The following is a 26,876-nucleotide window of genomic DNA, read 5'->3' on the forward strand; positions in this document are numbered from 1 at the left end:
TAGATTTTACCAATAAGTAACAGTGCATGAAAAAAGCATACAATATCAAAAACATGTTATTTTCAAACAATAAATGATAAGAAAACAACTTTGCATAGTAGATTCCAGTTGAAGAACAAGCTACCATGTCTAAATATAAAATTTAGCCAAATAGAGCAGGTAAGTCTAGGATTAGACATTAACCCCTTAAGCCCCGAGGGTGGTTTGCACGTTAATGACCGGGCCAATTTTTACAATTCTGACCACTGTCCCTTTATGAGGTTATAACTCTGGAACGCTTCAACGGATCTTGGCGATTCAGACATTGTTTTCTCGTGACATATTGTACTTCATTTTAGTGGTAACATTTATTCGATATAACTTGCGTTTATTTGTGAAAAAAACGGAAATTTGGCGAAAATTTAGAAAATTTCGCAATTTTCCAACTTTAAATTTTTATGCCCTTAAATCACAGAGATATGTCACGCAAAATACTTAATAAGTAACATTTCCCACATGTCTACTTTACATCAGCACAATTTTGGAACCAAAATTTTTTTTTGTTAGGGAGTTATAAGGGTTAAAAGTTGACCAGCAATTTCTCATTTTTACAACACCATTTTTTTTTAGGGACCACATCTCATTTGACGTCATTTTGAGGGGTCTATATGATAGAAAATACCCAAGTGTGACACCATTCTAAAAACTGCACCCCTCAAGGTGCTCAAAACCACATTCAAGAAGTTTATTAACCCTTCAGGGGTTTCACAGGAATTTTTGGAATGTTTAAATAAAAATGAATGTTTAACTTTTTTTCACACAAAATTTATTTCAGCTCCAATTTGTTTTATTTTACCAAGGGTAACAGGATAAAATGGATGTCAAACATTGTTGTACAATCTGTACTGAGTACGCTGATACCCCATATGTGGGGGTAAACCACTGTTTGGGCGCATGACAGAGCTCGGAAGGAAAGGAGCGCCATTTGACTTTTCAATGCAAAATTGACAGGAATTGAGATGGGACGCCATGTTGCGTTTGGAGAGCCCCTCATGTGCCTAAACATTGAAACCCCCCACAAGTGACACCATTTTGGAAAGTAGACACCCTAAGGAACTTATCTAGATGTGTGGTGACCACTTTGACCCACCAATTGCTTCACAGAAGTTTATAATGCAGAGCCGTAAAAATAAAAAATCATATTTTTTCACAAAAATGATCATTTCGCCCCCAATTTTTTATTTTCCCAAGAGTAAGAGAAGAAATTGGACCTCAAAAATTGTTGGCCAATTTGTCCTGAGTACGCTGATACCCCATATATGGGTGTAAACCATTGTTTGGGCGTATGGCAGAGCTCGGAAGGGAAGGAGTGCCATTTTACTTTTCAATGCACAATTGACTGGAATTGAGATGGGATGCCATGTTGCGTTTGGAGAGCCCCTGATGTGCCTAAACATTGAAATCCCCACAAGTGACACCATTTTGGAAAGTAGACCCCTTAAGGAACTTATCTAGAGGTGTGGTGAGCACTTTGACCCAACAAGTGCTTCACAGAAGTTTATAATGCATAGCCGTAAAAATAAAAAATCATATTTTTTCACAAAAATAATCTTTTCGCCACAAATTTGTTATTTTCCCAAGGGTAAGAGAAGAAATTAGACCACAAAAGTTGTTGTGCAATTTGTCCTGAGTGCGACGATACCCCATATGTGGGGGTAAACCACTGTTTGGGCGCATGACAGAGCTCGGAAGGAAAGGAGCGCCATTTGACTTTTCAATGCAAAATTGACAGGAATTGAGATGGGACGCCATGTTGCGTTTGGAGAGCCCCCCATGTGCCTAAACATTGAAACCCCCCACAAGTGACACCATTTTGGAAAGTAGACACCCTAAGGAACTTATCTAGAGGTGTGGTGAGCACTTTGACCCAACAAGTGCTTCACAGAAGTTTATAATGCAGAGCCGTAAAAATAAAAAATCTTATTTTTTCACAAAAATAATATTTTCACCACCAATTTTTTATTTTCCCAAGGGTAAGAGAAGAAATTAGACCACAAAAGTTGTTGTGCAATTTGTCCTGAGTGCGACGATACCCCATATGTGGGGGTAAACCACTGTTTGGGCGCATGGCAGAGCTCGGAAGGAAAGGAGCGCCATTTGACTTTTCAGTGCAAAATTTACTGGAATTGAGATGGGACGCCATGTTGCGTTTGGAGAGCCCCTGATGTGCCTAAACATTGGAACCCCTCACAAGTGATGCCATTTTGAAAAGTAGACCCCTTAAGGAACTTATCTAGATGTGTGGTGAGCACTTTGACCCAACAAGTGCTTCACAGAAGTTTATAATGCAGAGCCGTAAAAATAAAAAATCTTATTTTTTCACAAAAATGATCTTTTCGCCCCCAATTTTTTATTTTCCCAAGGGTAAGAGAAGAAATTAGACCACAAAAGTTGTTGTGCAATTTGTCCTGAGTGCGACGATACCCCATATGTGGGGGTAAACCACTTTTTGGGTGCATAGCAGAGCTCGGAAGGGAAGGAGCGCCATTTGACTTTTCAATGCAAAATTGACTGGAATTAAGATTGGATGCCATGTTGGTTTGGAGAGCCCCTGATGTGCCTAAACATTAAAACCCTCCACAAGTGACACCATTTTGGAAACTAGACCCCCTAAGGAACTTATCTAGATGTGTTTTGAGAGCTTTCAACCCCCAAGTGTTTCACTACAGTTTATAACGCAGAGCCGTTAAAATAATTTTTTTTTTTTTTCGCAAAAATTATTTTTTAGCCCCCAGTTTTGTATTTTCACAAGGGTAACAGAATAAATTGGACCCCAAAAGTTGTTGTCCAATTTGTCCTGCGTACGCTGATACCCCATATGTGGGGGGGAACCACTGTTTGGGCGCATGGCAGAGCTCGGAAGGGAAGGAGCGCCATTTGGAATGCAGACTTAGATGGATTGGTCTGCAGGAGTCACGTTGCATTTGCAGAGCCCCTGATGTACCCAAACAGTACAAACCCCCCACAAGTGACCCCATATTAGAAACTAGACCTCCCAAGGAACTTATCTAGATGTGTTGTGAGAACTTTGAACCCCTAAGTGTTTCACTACAGTTTATAACGCAGAGCCGTGAAAATAAAAATTCTTTTTTTTTTCACAAAAATGATTTTTTAGCCCCCAGCTTTGTATTTTTACAATGGTAACAGAATAAATTGGACCCCAAAAGTTGTTGTTCAATTTGTCCTGAGTACGCTGATACCCCATATGTGGGGGGGAACCACTGTTTGGGCGCATGGCAGAGCTCGGAAGGGAAGGAGCGCCATTTGGAATGCAGACTTAGATGGATTGGTCTGCAGGAGTCACGTTGCATTTGCAGAGCCCCTGATGTACCCAAACAGTACAAACCCCCCACAAGTGACCCCATATTAGAAACTAGACCTCCCAAGGAACTTCTCTAGATGTCTTGTGAGAACTTTGAACCCCTAAGTGTTTCACTACAGTTTATAACGCAGAGCCGTGAAAATAAAAATTCTTTTTTTTTCACAAAAATGATTTTTTAGCCCCCAGCTTTGTATTTTTACAAGGGTAACAGAATAAATTGGACCCCAAAAGTTGTTGTTCAATTTGTCCTGAGTACGCTGATACCCCATATGTGGGGGGGAACCACTGTTTGGGCACATGGCAGAGCTCGGAAGGGAAGGAGCGCCATTTGGAATGCAGACTTAGATGGATTGGTCTGCAGGAGTCACGTTGCATTTGCAGAGCCCCTGATGTACCCAAACAGTACAAACCCCCCCACAAGTGACCCCATATTAGAAACTAGACCTCCCAAGGAACTTATCTTGATGTGTTGTGAGAACTTTGAACCCCTAAGTGTTTCACTACAGTTTATAACGCAGAGCCGTGAAAATAAAAATTATTTTTTTTTCACAAAAATGATTTTTTAGCCCCCAGCTTTGTATTTTTACAAGGGTAACAGAATAAATTGGACCCCAAAAGTTGTTGTTCAATTTGTCCTGAGTACGCTGATACCCCATATGTGGGGGGAACCACTGTTTGGGCGCATGGCAGAGCTCGGAAGGGAAGGAGCGCCATTTGGAATGCAGACCTAGATGGATTGGTCTGCAGGCGTCACGTTGCATTTGCAGAGCCCCTGATGTACCCAAACAGTAGAAACCACCCACAAGTGACCTCATATTGGAAACTAGACCTCCCACGGAACTTATCTAGATGTGTTGTGAAAACTTTGAACCCCCAAGTGTTTCACTACAGTTTACAACGCAGAGCCGTGAAAATAAAAAATCATTTTTTTCCCACAAAAATGATTTTTAGCCCCCCAAATTTTTATTTTCCCAAGGATAACAAGAGAACTTGGACCCAAAAAGTTGTTGTCCAATTTGTCTCGAGTACGATGATACCCCATAGGTTGGGGTAAACCCCTGTTTGGGCGCACGGGAGAGCTCGGAAGTGAAGGAGCACTGTTTTACTTTTTCAATGCAGAATTGGCTGGAATTGAGATCGGACGCCATGTCGCGTTTGGAGAGCCCCTGATGTGTCTAAACAGTGGAAACCCCCCAATTATAAATGAAACCCTAATCCAAACGCACCCCTAACCCTAATCCCAACTGTAACCCTAACCACACACCTAACCCTGACACACCCCTAATTCTAATCCCAACCCTAATCCCAACCGTAAATGTAATCCAAACCCTAACCCTAGCCCTAACCCTAGCCCTAACCCTAATGGGAAAATGGAAATAAATACATTTTTTTTAATTTTATTATTTTTCCCTAAGGCTAGGTTCCGTTTAGCACTAGCGGATTGCGCTAACGCAATGTCTTTTTAGGTGTCGTGTTTAGTGGTCGCGTTAACGTCCCCGGTCTGGAAGATCGGGGATCGGACCTCGGGCGCGCCGCGGACGCTGCAAGCAGCGTCTGAGGCGCACCACAAAAGAATGGCACCTTGCTAGCGCGAGCCGAAAATGGCACGCTCTAGCGATGCGCTACACCCGAAAATCACATTGCTGTCAATGGTTGTGCTAACGGACCCGTTGCACGGCGTTAATTGTGACATTTTCGCCGTGCAACGCTGTCCGTTAGCGTTAACCCATTAACGCAATGTGAACCTAGCCTAACTAAGGGGGTGATGAAGGGGGGTTTGATTTACTTTTATAGCGTTTTTTATATCGGATTTTTATGATTGGCAGCCGTCACACACTAAAAGACGCTTTTTATAGCAAAAAAGTTTTTGCGTCTCCACATTTTGAGACCTATAATTTTTCCATATTTTGGTCCACAGAGTCATGTGAGGTCTTGTTTTTTGCGGGACAAGTTTACGTTTTTATCGGTTACATTTTCGGACATGTGACAGTTTTTGATCGCTTTTTATTCCGATTTTTTTTGAGGCAGAATGACCAAAAACCAGCTATTCATGAATTTCTTTTGGGGGAGGCGTTTATACCGTTCCGCGTTTGGTAAAATTGGTGAAGCAGTTTTATTCGTCGGGTCAGTATGATTACAGCGATACCTCATTTATATCATTTTTTTAATGTTTTGGCGCTTTTATACGATAAAAGCTATTTTATAGAAAAAATAATTATTTTGGCATCGCTTTATTCTGCGGACTATAACTTTTTTATTTTTTTGGCTATGATGCTATATGGCAGCTCGTTTTTTGCGGGACAAGATGACGTTTTCAGACGTACCATGGTTATTTATATCCGTCTTTTTGATCGCGTGTTATTCCACTTTTTGTTCAGCGTTATGATAATAAAGCGTTGTTTTTTGGCTCGTTTTTTTTTTTTTTTCTTACGGTGTTCACTGAAGGGGTTAACTAGTGGGCCAGTTTTATAGGTCGGGTCGTTACGGACGCGGCGATACTAAATATGTGTACTTTTATTGTTTTTTTGGTTTTTTTTATGTAAAGAAATATATTTATGGGAATAATATTTTTTTTTTTCTGCTTTATTTAGGATTTTTTTTTTTTTTTTTTTTACAAGTGTGGAAATTTTTTTTTTTACTTTTTCACTTTGTCCCAGGGGGGGACAATACAGATCAGCGATCTGACAGTGTGCACAGCACTCTGTTAGATCGGTGATCTGACATACAGCCGGGCAGGATTAGAGCTGCAGCTGCAGCCTGATCCTGACCTGGAAGTACTCCCTGCAGGACCCGGATGCAGCCCGGCGGCCATTTTGGATCCGGGGACTGCAGGGAGAAGACGCTCGGTACACGGTGAGTACATCACCGTGTACCGATCGTCTCAGGGAAGCCCGCAGGGAGCCCCCTCCCTGCGCGATGCTTCCCTGCACCACCGGCACACCGCGATCATCTTTGGCGGTGTGCCGGGGGTTAATGTGCCGGGAGCGGTCCGTGACCGCTCCTGGCACATAGTGCCAGATGTCAGCTGCGATAGGCAGCTGACACCCGGCCGCGATCGGCCGCGCTCCCCCCGTGAGCGCGGCCGATCGCATATGACGTACTATCCCGTCTCTGGGAATTAAGTCCCAGGTCACCTGGACGGGATAGTACGTCATATGGGATTAAGGGGTTAATGAATTCATGCCAGAGCATAGTGTGTGAAAAAGCAGTGCGTTAAAGTGGATGCTACTCTTTTCCATGCAGCTGAATTGCTGATGCTAGGTGAATATGGAGAGAAAGATTTTATTTTTAACCCCTTCCTTAAATCCGCCATACATGATGGCGTTGGCTCACAAGCAGAACTGGCACCACTACCATCTGAGGAAGTATGATATTTGTGTATGATAGTTGACACCCTGCTAAAATGGCCACAATCGCCATTATCACCTATTGTGGTCATTTAATCACTTAGATACCGCTGTCAATATTGACAGCAGAATTTAAGTGGCAATTTGGGGTGCACCTCACAATTGACGGGTGCTGGAATTTGCCATGTCAACCAAAGGTCAAATAATGGCCTTAAGGTCAGCCAGCTATGGTGACCTGTATGGCCCTGTAGTAATCTGGGTGTAACAGGTGAAATGTCAGTGTAAGGCTGGCGTCACAATAGCAGTATTTGGTCAGTATTTTACATCAGTATTTGTAAGCCAAAACCAGGAGTGGAACAATTAGAGGAAAAGTATAATAGAAACATATGCTCCACGTCTGCATTTATCACCCACTCCTGGTTTTGGCTTACAAATACTGATGTAAAATACTGACCAAATACTGCTAGTGTGACGCCGGCCTAAAACTGATAGAACTAATATCCTTCCATTCAGAAGTATTGCAGGATATTACGTCAGCAATGAAGCAAGTAAAAGTTAAAGTCCCATATAGGGACAAAGTAATAAACTAAATGATAAAAACTGAAAAATATTTCAAAATAAAGTTTGAAACAATAACAGAAAGATATCTTGCTACAAAAACTCTGTTTTGTAGTAAAAGAAATTAAACAAAAAAGTTCACGTTTGCTTTCACCAAGTCTAGAATAATCCATGTGCTGCATGTATACCAACTTAAACCAAGCTCAAATTTTATTTTTTTCTTTGTATTTTTGCATTCCGTGCAAACCGGGGTGTGGCGTCCCTCCCTTAATCTGGAAATTACATTTAAAAGCTCCTCCTAGACTGGTGTCCACAGGTCGGGACACGGTCATTTTCTCCACCCTTATTCACACTGAAGTCAACTCTGACACATTGGAAGGTTTTTAATATTAGACAGTGTAGGACCGTCCCGATCAGAGTCACTTTTTCGACGATGGGATGGCTTTTATGCTATTTTTGATCAAAAACTGTATTACTAAGAACCCTGTATTATTTAAATGCACTCTTGCTTTTTACTTATTTAGTTACAGCATGGTTTATGTTTATTTTGCTTCTGGAATATATAATGTAAAAAAAATAAGTTTACCAAGCATCAAATTTGTAATTTATTTCACACTTGTGCAAGGGTTTTTCTATCATGTGAGTAAATTGGTTCAATTATGCTAATCACACTCTGGTCACTCTGCGATAAGAATTTCAAAAGAGTATGATCTGATTTTCTTAGCTGTAGAGAAAAAAGAAGTTACTCAACTCTCTCTATATTCTCAATTTGTAAAAATTGCTCGGAGAAAAAAATTGGACATGTGCACAGTCCCATTGAATTACCTGGGGACAAGTGCTATGCATCAAAACCATGGTTAGCACTCAACCAAATTATACGGTCATCTGCACCAACCCTTATTGTGCTATTGATGACTTAAAACAGTAATGGAGAGTTAAAGTAGCAGACATGTGTTTTGGAGATCAAGACAGAATTGGCATATGCAACAGCAATGCAACTAGAACTGCAGCAAAGCTGTGTTTATCAGAGCCCATGGCATTGGTGTAGACACCAACTATCTGGATACTCAGGCAACAAGCCACCATCTGTGCTGGCCAATAAGGACTAAGGGCGTAATGTCAGAGGTGCAAGCTGCTTTTTACAGAGGTAGCTCACAATATGAAAAGGTTGTAGTGCCCCATGATCCATCTAGGAGAGATGAGTAACAACTTCAGTTGGAATATTGTGTAAGTGGTCACTGGCACTGGCTATCATCACTTGTCATGGATAAGCCGCTAATCAGAGGAGTCATGAAGTCTGAGGTCAAATGCCAAGAGGGTATTTATATGGCAGATGGGCAAGGACAAAATAGAATACAGGTCACAGTTCGAGGTCAGAAGGCCAAAACGGTAGAAAATAAAGGCAAATCGGCTAGGAAAATGAATAGTCAAAAGGCAAGTCGAAGGTCAGGCAGCAAAATATAAGAACAGTAGAACATAAAAGCACAAGGCACAAGATAAAAGGCACAAGATAAAACTGGCAATAGTGTGACCATTGCCAGCCAGCTAAATAGCCAGGCAATCATCCAGAAAGGTGACACCTGGAGAAAGCCCAGCAGGCCTGGCCTGATTAGTCAACTGGACACTCCTAATTTATGACACAGTGAGTGTCGGATTCGTGACAGGCTCAATGTATATATTTAACTGTCATTTATAGACATACTTAGTTGTTCTGTAAATATAGACACTCTTTACCTGGCATTACTTATGGGTAGACTACCTGAACTATATTGTTTAGATTTAGCCTGGTGGTTATTATGGAGGTATGGCTATCTTTTAAGTTGTAAGCCATGATATACTTTTCTCCAAAGAGAGCTATCTGCAGTCTAGAACAACTTGGCACCGATGGCAACAACCCTGGCACACACTGCAAACTCATTTCCTACAGCGGTGCTCCAGGTATGCCGAACGTCTGTGGAGAAAATCCAATCTACCTGAAGATTTCATCCATTATAAGTTTATCCTTAAAACATACAACAATGCCTTTCACCTCTCCAAACAAACCTTTTTCAACACCATCATCACCTCACTATCCAATAACCCTAACGTCTCTTTAACACTTTTTATTCCCTACTCCATCCAAAAGTGGAGGCCTCAACTACGGATCTCCGCGATGACAATCTGGCCAATAAATTCAAAGAAAAAATTGACCATATCCAATAGGAAATTTCCTCCCAATCCCCTCATACTATGCACTGTCCTCCCTCTCCCACTGTATCTAGCTCACTCTTTGATTTTGAACCAGTCACAGAAGAAGTGATCAGGCTCCGTGCATCTTCTCGCCCTACTACTTGCACCAGTGACCCTATTCCATCACATCTCCTCCAGTCCCTTTCCCCTGCTATCACCACTCATCTAACAAAAATATTAAACCTCTCTCTTCCAGTATCTTTCTCTCCTCATTTAAGCATGCAATCATACATCCATTACTTAACCCCTTAATGACCCCAGCTTTTTTCGGTTTTGCATTATTTTTTTTCGCTCCCCTTCTTCCCAGAGCCATAACTTTTTTATTTTTCTGCCAATATGGCCATGTGAAGGCTTATTTTTGCTGTATGAGTCGTACTTTTGAACGCCATCATTAGTTTTAGCATGTCATGTAGTAGAAAACAGGAAAAAAAATTCCAAGTGCGGTGAAATTGCAAAAAAAATTGCAATTCCACACTTGTTTTTTGTGTGGCTTTTTTTTTGCTAGGTTCACTAAATGTTAAAACTGACCTGCCATTATGATTCTACAGATCATTATGAGTTCATAGACACCAAACAAGTCTAGGTTATTTTTCATCTATGTGGTAAAACAAATTCCAAGCTTTGCTAAAAAAAAAAAAAAAATGTGCAATTTTCCGATACCCGTAGTGTCTTCATTTTTTGTGATCTTGGGTTAAGTGAGGGCTTATTTTTTGCATGCCGAGCTGAATTTTTTATTGATACCATTTCAGTGCAGATATGTTTGTTTGATCATCCATTATTGCATTTTAATTTAATGCCACAGCAACCAAAAAAATGTAATTCTGGCGTTTTTACTTTTTATTGCTATGCCATTTAGCAATCAAGATAACTTTTTTTATTGATAGATCGGGTGAGTCTGATCGCGGTGATACCAAATATGTGTATTTGATTTTTTTTATTGTTTTCTTTTGAATGGGGCGAAGGGGGGTGGTTTGAACTTTTATTTATTTAATTTTTTTCATATTTTTAAAACATTTTTTTCTTTTTCCATGTTTCAATAGCATCCATGGGACACTAGAAGCTGGCATAACCTGATTGGCTCTGCTATATAGAAGCAATGCTCAGATCGCTCCTATGTAGCTGAATAACAGCATTGCTATGAGCGCTGACCACAGGGTGGCACTCACAGCAATCTGGCATCAACAACCATAGAGGTCTTCAGGAGACCTCTGGTCGTCATGCCAACGCATCGCTGACTCCTGAACACGTGATGGGGTCAGCATTTCCGGCCTGATGACCGGAAGCAATAGTTAAATGCCGCTGTGAGAGTTTGACAGCAGCATTCAACTAGTTAATGGGCGCAAGCGATTCATGATTCCACACGCGATGTCCCGGCTTTAATGCGGGCTCAATGCCGGAGCCCACATCAAAGCGGGGGCTCTGTCCTCCGACGTACTATTCCGTCTGAGGACACAAAGGGTTAAAAAAACCATCCCTCGACCAAAACTGTGCCACTAACTATAGACTTGTCTCTAATCTTCCCTTCATTTCTAAACTCCTGGAATGCCTGGTCCACTCCCGTCTTATCTGCTATCTTTTAGATAACTCTCATCTTGACCCTCTTCAATCCGGTTTCCACTCTCTACACTCTACTGAAACTGCCCTCACTAAAGTCTCTAATGATCTACTAACAGCTAAATCTAATGGTCACTGCTCCCTGCTAATTCTCCAGGATCTCTCTGCAGCATTCGATACTGTGGATTGTCAGCCCCTCCTCACTATGCTCTGCTCCATTGACCTCAAGGACACCATTCTCTCCTGGTTCTCTTCTTATCTCTCTGACCGCTCCTTCACTGTATCTTTTGCTGGCTCCTCCTCTCATCTTCCCCTTTTTGAGGTTCTTCAAGGATCAGTTCTAAGCCCCCTCCTCTTCTCTTTTTATACTGCCCCTATTGGACAAACAATCAGTAGATTTCATTTTCAGATTCATCTCTATTCTGATTACACCAAATTATACACCTCCTCTCCTGACATCACGCCTGACTATTTATAAAATGCTAGTGATTGTCTTACCACTGTCTCGAACATCATGTCCTCCCTCTATTTGAAACTGAATCTGTCAAAAATTTAATTCTTTGTGTTTCCTCCCCCTACTAACTTACCTATGCCTGATATTGCCATTTCCGTGTGTGGCTCCACCATTACTCCCCAGCAACATGCCTACTGTCTTGGTTAATACTTGATTCCGAGCTTTCATTCACCCCCCACATCCAATCACTGGCTTGCTATTGTTATCTGTACCTCAAAAACATTTCTAGAATTTAACCCTTTCTTTCAACTCTGCAAAAACTCTTTCTGTTTCTCTTATTCATTGTTGACTGGACTATTGTAACTCTCTACTAATCAGACTACCTATTACGAAACTCTCTCCTCTCCAATCTGTCTTGAATGCTGCAGCCAGGATCATATTCCTCACCAACCGTTACACTGATGCCACTACCTTGTGCCAGTCATTTAACTAGTTACCCATCCACTCCAGAATTCAGTATAAACTTATTACCCTCACCCACAAAACATTATTTGGCTCAATACCACCCTACATATCCTTCTTCATCTCAGTCTACCCCCTACCTGTGCTCTCCGTTCTGCTAATGACCTGAGGTTAGCATCCTCAATAATCAGAACCTCCCACTCATGTCTACAAGACTTTTCACTTGCTGCACCACTTTTTTGGAATGCACTACCCAGGTTAATTCGATTGATCCCCAATACCCATAGTTTTAAGCGTGCACTAAAAAAGCATTTCTTCAGACTGGTCTACCGCCTCAACACATTAATCTAACTATCCCTGTGTTGCCCATTCAAAATTTTTACCATAACCAGGTTCCTCGTATCATGTTCTCACACACTTTATGCATTTAATAACCATTTGTGTCTGTACATACTTAGGCTGGTAACCGGTTCATGCAGCATTACATGAACTCCCGATCCTTACACTATGGCTGGTCCGAACAATGAAATCAATTGTTACCATCTACCTTTTGTGTCTCCCCTTTTTCCTCATAGATTGTAAGCTTGCGAGCAGGGCCCTCACTCCTCTTGGTATCTGTATTGATCTATGTGTTTATTGTTATGCTGTAATGTTTATTGTCTGTACAAGTCCTCTCTAAAGAGTAAAGTGTTGCAGAATATGTTGGCGCTATAGAAATGAAGTTATTATTATTATTACTAAAGTTTGAACTGAAAATGTATTAGGAAATTAAAGTTTTAGATGTCCGCAGATTGTTACCTTATTTACAATTAATTATAGGTCTTTTCTACAAAACTTCATCTAGAGAACAAGTCTATAGCATTCAGTTACTAATGTTGCATTTTGGTAATAATGAATATTTTGAATAAGTAATCATGAATCTATTGGGTTTGTTTGTGTTTGTATTGTTTTGTGTTATTTTCTGTAGATTTTAAGTTTAATAACTTTAAAATTCATTGCTGGAAGCTGATGATACTTGAGTTTCTGTAAATATATACCTGGACAGCATTTGGCTAGATAATTATTTCATAGAGCTGCATGGATATTAACAGTTCTGCTTATAATAATTCTGTGGTATCCAGACAATTCTTACTGTAATGACATTACATATTTCTGCAGACACCGCTCAGACAGTAATAAACTCAACTTTTGGCATTTTTCCAACTCTCATTTGGATCATTAAAATTAGGCTGCAAGTATTGCTTTCCACCTTCATTTCTCCCCTCATATTGTATAAAGCGTATAAAATCCTGCCTTTTTGACACAATAAATTGGTTGGTAATTTCTCTGTTTTATGGATACAGATATAATAGGTTTGTATGACAAATCTAATAATCGAAATCTGCTGCCAAAGTAATAATTAGAGATGTGTGCATTACCTACCTCATAAGTCAGTTAATATTTGGCATGACACTCCTTACCTGGCTTCAATTCACTAAATGAATCAATTAAATTTGCTTAACATACTGTACGTAGATTTGTGTAGAAAGGAAGCAATGATCCTCAGCCCATGGAGTAATTATACTAGAATTCAGCTAAAATTGGACATTATGCAGTGATAATTACTGTATCAGCTTTTTGTAATGATAAAAAAGTAACTAAAATGGCAACTAAATAATGTTTTCTGAATGTTACCAAGTTACCAAGGAAATTAGGAAATTGAAATTTATACTACTGCAACTTGTTTTACATTGCCCCAATGAATTTAAGTCAAAGAATAACATTGTAAATAGTCTTCATTAGTGATGAACGAATATACTCGTTACTCGAGATTTCTCGAGCATGCTCGGGGGTCCTCCGAGTATTTTTTAGTGCTCAGAGATTTATTTTTGATTGCCACAGCTGAATGATTTACATCTGTTAACCAGCATAAGTACATGTGGGGGTTGCCTGGTTGCTAGAGAATCCCCGCATGTACATTTGCTGGCTAACAGATGTTAATCATTCAACTGCGGCAAGAAAAACTAAATCTCCGAGCACTAAAAATTACTCGGAGGACACCTTAGTGAGGTCACCGGTGCTCCAGAAATCTCGAGTAACGAGTATATTCGCTCATCACTAGTCTTCATCTTTCCATTTTATGTTTACAGCTCTTATATGCAATGTGTCTCCATGACCACAGAGAAACAAACCTTACCTAGTCTGATGTTGAAGTCTTCATTCTCTCTGTCACCTCTTTTTAAGGGGGAAAAATGATCATTTGCATAAATAGAAGACTGTATGTTAATTTAAAGCGAATCTGTCAATAGGATCATCAATCCCAAACTGTCAAAATGGGCATGAAGGTCATAATAAGCTGAATAAAATGATACCTTGATATGTGCAATCCCATGTTTTATTCCAGAGAAATCCACGTTTTTCTTATATGTAAATAAGCAGTTAAGACCTATGGGCCAGACATAGATTTCCCCGAGAATCTGCCTCCAGAGCTTATTTTTTAAAAAAGGGGACGTTACCAGTGTGAGGCATGTAACTAACACTGGACAGGTGAACTGATCTTTGTGTCATAACAAACACGTTAGCATCTGCAGCTCTCACAGCTCTGCTGTATTGGAACTCTAGCTGCCTAGATAATATGCTAGGGAGAAAGTAGCACAAATAGGGTCTTAGCTAACATACAATTAAAGTTCTTAATCAGATTGTACTAACCTGATTTAAGATTTGAAAAGCATTTTTTTATACTTTCCATAGGTGCTGTGGATCCAAGGGTCATAAAACCTAAAATGCATGAAGATAGGAGTAATTTGTGGATGTGTTCCACTCTACTTTGCATGGGAGTTGTCAAATCTCAGCAATTTATTCAAATATGTGGTTTTTATTCAATGTGTTTCACGTCTTCCTCAGGAAATGTCCACAGAATTTAAGCTGCCTGTAAGATGGAAGCAGAAGCACTGAGAGGACACCTGCAGATGTGTCAGGAGAGCAGAGCACAGACATTACACATCACACTGGAAATGCCTCATTTCATTTAAAATAAGCTCTGGAAGCAGATTTTCAGATCAGTGCCCTGCCCATAGCCCGAATAGCTCATTTACATATAAGAAAAATCAAAAGATTTCTCTGGAATAAGACATCAATTTGCAGATATGAAGTTATCTTATTACTAGTGTTGAGCGATACCTTCCGATATCCAGAAGTATCGCTATTGGATTGGATCGGCCGATATTAAAAAAATATCGGATATAGCCGATACCGATACCCGATACCAATGCAAGTCAATGGGACAAAAATATCGGAATTAAAATAAACCCTTTCTCTCCTTGTAGGTTAATTCTACCTGAAGGAAAACCACTAAGAATAATGTAGGATGTATTGGGGGATGTGGAGGAGACATTAAAAGCATAGAGGTTTAGCCCAATCAAATGGAATAGCAGTAATGTTTTTTTTAACTATGTTAAGATTTTTTATATTTTGTCAGATATTTATGTTTTACTACTACCACCTTCATTTACTTCTCCCACACTTTCTTCTTCATCATCCTCAGCAGCAGAATTTTTTTCATCAACTTCTTCTTCACCTTATTCGTCTTCTTCTTCACCTTCTTCCTATTATTCTTTTTTCTTACATTCTTCATATTCTTTTTATTTAACTATTATCCTTCTTCATATTCTACTTCTTCATCTTCGTCATATTCTTCTTCTTCTTCATCATATTCTTATTTGCGACAGGCATTCCTGTAGTTGTTATCTATAAAAGTTTGAAGATTACACCTTCCGTTCTGCCTGTCACAAAAGATTTACAACAGGATTTTTCCATGTTCAGTTTGACCTGCAGCAGCAGGTTTTTTCCAGGGGCACCACGAGGAGGAATGGACTCACCCCCATACACTGCTTAGTCTTCCTCTGCTTATAATTTAGATAATATCGTTTGCTCTGATTTTTAGTCTTGTGCTTAATGTTCTTCTGCTTTTTGTTCTGAAGCTTCTTGTTCTTCTGCTTCTCGGTGTTCAGGGTCGTCGTCTCCAGGGTTGTCGTCTCCAGGGTCGTCATCTCCGGGGTCGTTGTCTTCTTCGGGGTGGTCTCCAGGGTCTTAGTTTCAGGGGTCGTCGTCTCTGGGGTCGTCGTTGTCATCGGGGTGGTCTTCAGGGTCGTCGTCTTTAGGGTCTTGAACTTGGAAATGTAGCAGAAGGTACAAGAAGGCTGAGACACTGCCGAGAACCAGCTGACGGTACTGGATCCCGGATGGCTACCTGAAGGTACAAGAGAAAATGGAAATGCCGAGAACCAGCTGACAGTACTCGAACCCGGTTACGAAACAGGAGGTACCCGTGCCAGAAAGCACTACCAAGGACCACCTGTCATTGGTGGAACTCAGATACCCAGAACGAGACACCGAAGCCAAAGGCTCTGCCTGGAACCAGCTGACAGTACTGGAACCAGAATGGGGAGCAGAAGGTACAAGAGCAAAAGACACTGCCGAGAACCAGCTGACGGTACTGGAACCCGGATGGGTAGCCGAAGGTACAAGAGCCAATGGAACTACCAAGGACCAGCTGACAGTACTGGAACCCGGTTACTAAGCAGGAGGTACCCGTGCCAGGTACCCGTGCCAGAAAGCACTACCAAGGACCACCAGACGTTGGGGGAACTCGGATACCCAGAAGGAGGCACCTAAGCCAAAGGCTCTGCCCGGAACCAGCTGACGGTACTGGAACAAGGATAGGGAGCAGAAGGTACAAGGGCCAATGGAACTACCGAGGACCAGCTGATGATACTGGAACCCGGTTACTAAGCAGGAGGTACCCATGCCAGAAAGCATTACCAAGGACCACCAGACGTTGGTGGAACTCGGATACCCAGAAGGAGGCACCTAAGCCAAAGGTTCTGCCTGTAACCAGCTGATGGTACTGGAGCCAGGGGGACCTATTCAAGATTGTCATCCTAAGAACCAGCTAATGGTGCTGGAACTAAGATAGGCAGCAGAAAGTCCACAGGAAAAAAATAGGTCGTGAGCCAGCCGTAGTTACCGAAAACCCACAGTCCTACAGGGGGAGCTTGTCCTATTGGCACTACTGAACCAGCCTTGATTACCAGTTCCCGCAGCCCACATAGGAAGCACCTAAACTGCAGGCACTATAGAGTCAGCTAACCTGACTGCAACATGACAGGACAACGTATTGGAGGCAAAGTGACCTTGACACTACCCGGAAACAGTCAGAGGCGAAGATATTCACTGCGCATAACCATGAATCCCAGCCCCGCAGTGTGAATAAATCATAAGACACTGCGGGGCTGGGATTCATGGGCATGCACAGTGCATATCTTTGCCTCTCACTCATCTCCATCCACCTTCTTCAGACCGTGCCGCATCAGCTGATCCATAATTGCATGCCACGGCCGTGACGCGGCACAGTCTGAAGAAGGCAGAAGGAGTTGAGTGAGAGGCGAACATATGCACTGCGCATGCCCATGAATCCAAGCCCCGCAGTGTCTTATGATTTATTCACACTGCGGGGCTGGGATTTTTTTTTTTATGTGCAGTGAATATATTCTTCTTCTTCTTCAGACTGTGCCACGTCATGTCCGTGGCATGCATTTATGGATCAGCTGATTTGGCACAGTCTGAAGAAGGTGGTGGGATCTCGGGCAGGGCGGCCACCCAGGCGCAGTCAGCCTGACACCAAATGATGTCAGAAGACATGCAGCGCTAACTGCACATGGCCAAGGGATAACATAAGAGCGCCGGCTTTGGGACAGATTCAAATAATGATGAGGAGGCGGCGCCCGGCGCCAAGGGGGTATGAATGTTGCCAGTGCTGCGTCTCATTACGAAGGAAAATCCCACCTCCGGGATGGTTTCATGGTATGAGGGGACACATTTTATAAGTGTTAAGTTCAGCGTGTGCAAGGAGCATAACTAAAAGAACCACCTTTTCCTTGTGCAGCATTACTGCTGCACAAGGTGGCTCTTTCAGTTACAAATGCTAGGGGGACAGGTTCCCTTTCATTTCTGTAGTAGTGTGAGTGTGGAGGTAGCAGGAGAAATTGCCGGATACACAGCTGGGGATCAGCTGATCCTACTAAAACCCAATAACACTGGGTCATGTGTTGACTGTGCAGATGGCACTTCTGAGCAGCAACTGGTGGTGTTGGAGCCCAGGGATTACAGTTCAGGTGGTAGAAATATGAACACAACAGGAGACCTGTATATTGTTGCCAATGCCAACCAATTATTTAATCTGGAAGAGGAGTGGCAAATTCCTGCGAGATCCAGGCCTTGTTCATTTTCAGAAAAGTAAGCTGGTCAATGTTATCGGAGGATAGTCACATGCGACGGTCTGTTAGTACACCACCTGCGGCATTAAAGACGCGTTCCGATAATACACTAGCAGCAGGGCAAGCCAGCACCTCCAATGCATACTGGCTATACTATGGCCATGTATCCTGCTTAGAGACCCAAAACTTGAAGGGAAAAGAGCCATCTGGGAGTACACTGAGAGGGCAAGACATGTAGTCTGTCACCATCTGATGGAAACGTGGCCTCCTGCTGGCTGGACCCATCTATGATGGTGTAGACATTTGTGGCGGCCACACAAAAGTTTGCCACAGTTGGGCCATACTGGTCTTGCCTTGTGCTGAGGAACTGCTTCTGCTCCATCTTTGTGCAGAGCTTCCTCCACTGCCTCGACGCACTGAGCTGCTTTGTAAAGCACTAGCAGCACTTCTCTCGATTGGACTGGAGAAGATGATGGACTGCACCAGTCTGTCTTGGTACTCCCACATTTTACGCTCCTGTTTCAAAGGTGTTATGAGGCTTTGTAAGTTGTCCCGGTAGCGCAGATCTAGATGGGTGTACACCCAATAATCAGCCATGTGGAGAATGTGGGCGATGCGGCGGTGGTTTTTCAGGCACTGCAGCATGAAATCAACCATGTCTTCCTCCAGATGTCTTCAGATGTCTTCCTCCTCCATTGACTCCTCCTCATCCTCCTCACATAGTGTCCCCTACCTAGGCCTTTGTGAGGAAACATGTCGCGCAGACTGTCCAGAAGCAGATGGCATTTATGACTCCTCATCCTCCACCTCTTCCACCACCTCATCCCTTAGCGCGTGCAGTGTTTTTTCAAGCAGGCAGATAAGGGGGACAGTAATGCTGACTAGTGCATCATCTTCATTCTCCATTCGCATGGAATCATTGAAGGCACACAAAACCTGACACATGTCCTTCATAGTGGCCCACTCAGTGGTTGCGAAGTTTAAATGGTGCGCAGTGTGACTTCTTTGCGCCTGATGCAGCTGGTACTCCATTACTGCTGGCTGCTACTCACACAACCGCTCCAACATATGTAATGTTGAATTCCACCTGGTGGGTAGGTCACATATGATGCGATGTTTCGGAAGGCGGAATCGGCGCTGCAGAGCTGCAATGCGCGATCTTGCCATGCTGGAACGCCGCAAGTGAGCACACTCTAGGCGGACCTTGTGCAGCAGTGCATAAAGATCCAAGATCCGGATAGTCCCTCAAAAAACTGCATGACCAAGTTCAGCACATGTGCCAGACATGGGATGTGAGTGGGGTTGCCTAGGCCCAGAGCTGCCACCAGATTTTGGCCATTGTCACACACTACCATGCCTGGCTGGAGATTCGCTGGCACAAACCACACGTCGCTCTTCTGCTTGATGGCATTCTAGAGCTCCTGCACTGTGTGGCTTCGATTCCCCAAAGAAATTAATTTCAATACGGCCTGTTGATGTTTGGCCACAGCTGTGCTCATATTGGTCAGAACAGGTAAGCGTTCATGGGTCCATGTGGAGGTGGACTGTGATGGCTCCTGCAGCGCTGATTCAGAGGAACTGGAGTATGAAGAGGAGTCAATGTGTACAGACTGGATTCCTGCAATCCTTGGAGTTGGCAGAACACGTACAGTGCCACTCGCAAGATCTGTACCCGGCTCCACAACATTTAACCAATGGGCAGTGAGGGAAAGGACCTGTCCATGGTGACTGGTCCACGCATCGGTGGTGAGGTGGATCTTGCTACTGACGGCGTTTAGTAGCGCATGTTTAATGTTTCCCTCCACATGCTTTTTCAGGGTAGGGACGGCTTGCCTGCTGAAATAAAAGCAGCTGGGCATGTTGTATTGTGGAACTGCCAATGTCATCAAGTTACGGAAGGTGTCAGTCTCCACCAGCCTGAATGACAGCATTTCAAGGGACAGTAGTTTTGCAATGCCAGCATTCAGAGCCTTTTCTCCCATGCCTGTGCTACCAATGGCTGTAGAGTTGGCTGGGAATGTGAGGATGACTGGGAACGTGGTGCTGTGGGTGGAATTACACTGGGTCTCTGGACAACAGTGCCAGAGGTTCTTCCATGGCGATCCTGTGAGGAAGCCGAACCAGCTGTGTGTGAACTGGAGGAAGAGGTTCCAACACGAGCTGAAGAGGTGGTAGCTGCCGCTGTAGGTTGGCCTAGGTCTTCAGTGTTTTTTGTAACTCCACCACGTGCTTGGTCTGCACATGTTTCCACATATTTGTGGTATTGTGGTTGCTGACAGTTTTCCCTCTTTTGACTTTCTGATGACACAGCTTGCATTTGACATTTGACAAAGCAAATGCCAGCTGCAACTGTGTCAAAAAAGGACCAGCCACTGCAAGTCTTGGGAGTGCCCGTTTTGGCTTTTGGAAGAGGCATGCTCCTAATGGGTGCCGAAGTGGAGGCTACAGGCAACGCAGTTTTCCCCCTCCCTCTCCCTCCTTTTTGGGCGGTTCGAGGAATTTCTTCCTCAGAGCTGCTCCCACCACCTTCCTGTACCTCATGCCATGATGGGTCAAGGACCTGATCATCTACACTACCTTCTTCCAACAACTGCTTCTCCTGGGTAGTCTCGGCAGCCCAGTTCACACCAGAAAGTGGCACCTGAGTCTCATCATCAGATGTGTACTGAGGTGTGCTGACCAGAGGCACTGGCCCACCCGCCTATTCATATTCAGAGAAACAAAGCTGTTGGGCATCACTGCATACTGCCTCTTCTTCCATTTCTCGAATGCTGCTTGGCTGGCCCCCTCTTTCCAAGCCAAGAGATTCAGAGAACAGAAGTAGAGATAGCTCCTGTCCTGGGCTCTCTGACTGCCTGGGCAATTTGGCAGGTGGTGAAGAGACAGATGGTTGCTCTTCAGTGCTCTGTGCCTGAGAGGATGTGGCACTAATTGAAGTCGATGCGTTAGCTGCCATCCATCCGACAACGGCTTCAATTTGTTCGTCCCACAGCAGCGGGGTACGGCGAGCTCCTGTAAAGCTGCGCATGAAGGCCTGTTCATTGCTGAAACTGGGGGATGATGAGTCACTGATGCCCGCAGCAGGCACAGAATCCCCACGTCCTCTCCCTGATCCACCTCCATGCCCACGGCCATGTGCCTTACTCCCTGTCTTCTTCATCTTGGTAGACTGATAAAGATAGGCAGAAAAGTAATAAGGGCTTAGCGTGCTTATTCCAGAACAGCTGCTAACAGGTATAAGAAACACTAATTTTATAAAGTGTGGACTAGACTTTAATATGAGCTAATGTGGCCTACACAACTGTAAAGTGGAGTGTTTGGTGAACATTATTAACTTTTTGTTTTTTTCGCAGAACAGACTACACAGTGAGCTGCACTCACACAGAGACCATGCAGACAGCCGTGAACGGCGCTGCAAGGCCAAAAAAAGCTCCTTTATGTACTCCTATATAGTGTTTTTCCACAATCTATCAGGATATGGATGGAAACCCACTAATAGGATAAATGTAAAAAAATGTGCAGCAGGCTGCACTAATTGCAAAAAAGGACAATGGATTGAACAGTATGAGGCAGTGACGCACCCTGAGCTGACTACAACCGGCTGTGGCTGCGGACAGACTACAGAGTGAGCTGCACTCACACAGAGACCGTGCAGACAGCCGTGAACGGCGCTGCAGAGCCAAAAAAAGCTCCTCTATGTAATCCTATATAGTGCTGTATAGAATTTGACTATCATACAGCCAAAAAAAAAGTACACCGGCCTACAATGCCCAAACTTGGAACAGAGATATGTGAGGGCTCTCACAGAAATACCACGCTGGCAAATCTGTGGCCTTTGAATTTGTTTTATGCTAAATAGTGCTGTATAGAATTTGAGTATCAGACAGTCAAAAAATAAGTACATGGCCTACAATGCCCAAAGTTGGAGCATGCAGATATATGAGGCCTTTGTTGGTGAAGTTAAAATACGGCACAAGGGTAGCACACACAACTACGCTTCGTATGCCTGACAAACTATGATTTTTCAACAGGCCTCAGTCTGACAGAACAAACTGTACATTTTTTTGGGGGGGGGGTGAATTTTTGGAAGAAAAAAATTGGTATACAGTAAATAAGCTGCAGCAGCAGGCAGTTATGGAGCTTTGGGAACGATGCAGTGGGAGCAATGGACGCACATACAGTGCAAGCAGCCCTTGCACTGATGTGGATATGCCGTGCCCTGATTGCCTAGCGCTGCAATATCGTTACCCACGAATTAGCCCTATAAAGTGGTTTTTGAGGAGTTGTGGATGTTAGAGTTGCAGACCTACACTAACTCTAAAAACCATGATTCTGACCCTATCTCGGCAGCAGCTCTCCCTACTCTCGCTGAATCCATAGTTGAATGTGCCGAGCAGGGCGGCACCGGGTCTCTTATACTCGGGATGATGCTGTGCGGCCAAGCCAATCACTGCATGACCACAACAAAGATGGCTGCGGCATTTCATTGCCTGGCAGACAATCCCTGCACCGTGATTGGGTCTCTAAAGTCCGCCAAAAACGCTGGGTGGAGACATCAGTTACCGCCGAATAATCCCGGAAATGCTCGCTGCTTGGCGAGTACCCCGATACTCGGGCGAGTAACAAGCAGTGGTGAGCACGTTCGCTCATCACTAGTAAGGATGAATGCCTCTGTCCATGTTACATAGGACTGCTCCAGTCAGTCTCTGCAGGACTGCTCCAGTCAGTGTCTATAAGACTGCTCTAATCAGTGTCTATAGGACTGCTCTGTTTAGTATCTATAGGACTGCTCCGTTTAATGTCTATAAGACTGCTCTATTCAGTGTCTGTAGCACTGCTCCATTTGAAGTCTATAGGACAGCTTCATTCAGTGTCTGTAGGACTGTGCCATTCAGTGTCTATAGGACTGCTCTATTCAGTCATTCAGAGTCTATAGGACTGCTCTGTTTAATGTCTATTGTACAGCTCCATTCAGTGTCTATAGAATTGCTGCATTCTGCGTCTATAGTATTGTCTTGTCCAGTGTCTATAGGACTGCTTTTTCAGTATCTATAGGATTGCTCCATTCAGTTTCTATAGTATGGTCTTGTTCAGTGTCTATAACACTGCTTCATTCAGTGTCTATAGCACTGCTCCATTCATTTTCTATAGGACTACATCTGTTTAATGTCTATTGGACTGATCCATTCAGTGTTTGTGGGACTGCTCCATTCAGTGTCTATAGTATTGTCTTGTTCAGGGTCCATAGGACTTCTCCGTTCAGTATGAATAGGACTGCTCTATTCAGTGTTTATAGGACAGCTCAGTTCAGTGTCAATAGGACTGCTCCATTCAGTTTCTATAGGTCTGCTCCATTCAATGTCTATAGGACTGCTCCGTTCAGTGTCTATAGAACTGATCCATTTTGTGTCCATAGGACTGCTCCATTCAGTGTTTATAGGACTGCTCAGTTCAGTGTCTATAGGACTGCTCCATTTAGTGTTTATAGGACTGCTCAGATCAGTGTCAATAGGACTGCTCCGTTCATTGTCTATAGGACTGATCTGTTCAGTGTCTATAGGACTGATCCATTTAGTGTCTAATAGGACTGTTCAGTTCAGTGTCTAAAGGACTTCTCCATTCAGTGTTTATAGGCAACTCTGTTCAGTGACTATAGGACTGGTAAGTTCAATGACTATAGGACTGCTCCATTCTGGAACAATAGGACGGCTCTGTTCAGTGTCTAGTCATAAGCCAATACCAAAAGTCACACATCTAGAAACCAGTAATTTTAAAGCAGTTAGTACAAATAAGAGAGGAGTTTGATGATTCATTCAAGACACCTGCCAGGAAATAAGTAATATAATTACCTAGAGTTGGAATTAGCACAGTGTATCGCACATTTTCAATGATTCAATTTGCCTTTTGTAACATAACAATGTGGAGATAAAAGGCACAATCTTACCTGGAGTATTTAGTTGTCAGGATGATTTCAGTGACTATAAAGATGATGGAAGCATTAGCTTTCAACGTAAGGATAAACACATTTTAGGACCATTGAGGGCGGCACAATTACTGTTGAATTTGCAGCATTATTTTTTTGTAGACTTGTCATTAAGGTCACTACTAGAAAGAGTTAAACATCCAATTTAATAAGCAATTAGTTAGACTTTTCATTGCGCACAATAGAACGTAAACCTTTGACTTTGATATTGCTCAGTCTGGGACAGCCTCTATCCATGTGATAATAACATAATTAAAAGAGTAGGACGTTTGGATTTTTTTTATTTAGGGAAAAAGCGTGATTTTACATAGCATGTTTTGTTTCTGTTGAAAAAAATATGAAAATGTACAGGTTTTTTTTTTAAGTTAAGCGTCGATTAAAAAGGATGCAAAGTATACACAGTCTAAGACCACCATCTGACATCTAATTTTCACATACATATTCTATCTTTGTTTTCTAGAAAATCACAGATGAAACACTGATGGTAAAAAATAACAAACACTGATCAAATACTGATAAAAATCTGATCCAAAATGCTGCAGCCAATAGGACCGTTTTACTCTATTCACTGCGGTGAAAAAAATGGACTAAGACAACTCCTTCCTGCTGGATCCACACTCTCTGCTCTTTTTGGGCCACCTGTCAGTTCTGAATGAAAATGTAATCATTCATATAGAGCTGTGTTTAACACAGATTTAGTAATTATCCATTAATATTCTTAATTGGCAGGTGTCTTGCCATACAAACAAAGGGAGAGACCTGTTAATCAAGCAGAATGGGGCTGAGAGAAACCAATAAGGACCTGCCCACGCGACTAGTCATTAGTCAACTCATTCCCAGCTCTTGTTTTTAACTATGAAATGCAGCAGCATTTAGATTAAATTATACAGTGCTTTGCAAAAGGTTTAGGCAGTTGAGGAAAAAATGCTGTAAAGTGAGAATACTTTAAAAAATAGAAGTTGTAATGGTTTATTTTTTATCGATTAGCAAAATGCAAAGTTAATGAACAAAAGAGAAACCTAAATCAAATCAATATTTGGTGTTACCGCCCTCTGCCTACATAATAGCTTTGGACCAGACAACCCGTTTAATGGAGGGTTTGTATTAGAGTTGAGTGCACCGATCTGTGGAGGATTTAGTTGCTGTCAGATTTAATGAAATTCGCAGTTTCATGAAAATTCAACATTTTGAGATTTGATTTGAGGTTTGCAAAAAAAGTAATTTCTGGTGCCATTTTTGACACTGCTGAAAAATCAGGTAGTTGGCTAATGTGATTCTGCATTGCCACACTGGACTTTCCATAATGCCTTGTAACTATGACATGTAGCGGATTATCAACACTTGTACAGTGGGGGTCAGTACCAGCGACTTCACAGATCAACAGTTCCGAATGGAACATAGTTTGTACGGCAGTCATTTTCCATCTCCAGAGTCACTGGGTAAGTTTCTCTCTCCTGTAGAGTGTAAGCTCTTATGGTCAGTGGGGTCCTCTCTCTCTCCTGTAGAGTGTAAGCTCTTATGGTCAGTGGGGTCCTCTCTCTCCTGTGGAGTGTAAGCTCTTATGGTCAGTGAGGTCCTCCCTCTCCTGTACAGTGTAAGCTCTTATGGTCAGTGAGGTCCTCCCTCTCCTGTACAGTGTAAGCTCTTATGGTCAGTGAGGTCCTCCCTCTCCTGTACAGTGTAAGCTCTTATGGTCAGCAGGTTCCTCTCTCTCTTCTGTAGAGTGTTAGCTCTTATGATTAGCGAGGTCCTCTCTTGCCTGTAGAGTGTAATATCTTATGGTCAGTGGGATCCTCTCTCTCCTATAGAGTGTAAGCTCTTATGGTCAGTGGGATCCTCTCTCTCCTGTAGAGTGTAAGTTCTAATAATCAGCGGGGTCCTCTCTTTCCTGTAGAGTGTAAGCTCTTATGATCAGCGGGGTCCTCTCTCTCCTGTGGAGTGTAAGCTCTTATGGTAAGTGAGGTCCTCTCTCTCCTGTAGAGTGTAAGCTCTTATGGTCAGTGAAGTCCTCCCTCTCCTGTACAGTGTAAGCTCTTATAGTCAGCGGGGTCCTCTCTCTCCTATAGAGTGTAAGTTCTTATGGTCAGCAGGGTCCTCTCTCTCCTGTAGAGTGTAAGCGCTTATGGTCAGCAGGCTCCTCTCTCCTTTAGAGTGTAAGCTCTTATGATTAGTGAGGTCCTCTCTTGCCTGTAGAGTGTAATATCTAATGGTCAGTGGGGTCCTCTCTCTCCTGTAGAGTATAAGCTCTTATAATCAGCGGGGTCCTCTCTTTCCTGTAGAGTGTAAGCTCTTATAATCAGCGGGGTCCTCTCTTTCCTGTAGAGTGTAAGCTCTTATGATCAGCGGGGTCCCATCTTTCCTGTAGAGTGTAAGCTCTTATGGTCAGTTGGGTCCTCTCTCTCTCCTATAGATTGTAAGCTCTTATGGTCAGTGGGATCCTCTCTTTCCTGTAGAGTGTAAGCTCTTATGGTCAGCGGGGTCCTCTCTCTCTCCTGTAGAGTGTAAGCTGTTATGGTCAGCAGAGTCCTCTCTCTCCTGTAGAGTGTAAGCTCTTATAATCAGCGGGGTCCTCTCTCTCCTGTATAGTGTAAGCTCTTATGATCAGCGGGGTCCTATCTTTCCTGTAGAGTGTAAGCTCTTATGGTCAGCAGAGTCCTCTCTTTTCTGTAGAGTG

Source organism: Ranitomeya imitator, chromosome 3 (genome assembly GCF_032444005.1).
Source record: "Ranitomeya imitator isolate aRanImi1 chromosome 3, aRanImi1.pri, whole genome shotgun sequence".
Classification (NCBI taxonomy): domain Eukaryota; kingdom Metazoa; phylum Chordata; class Amphibia; order Anura; family Dendrobatidae; genus Ranitomeya; species Ranitomeya imitator.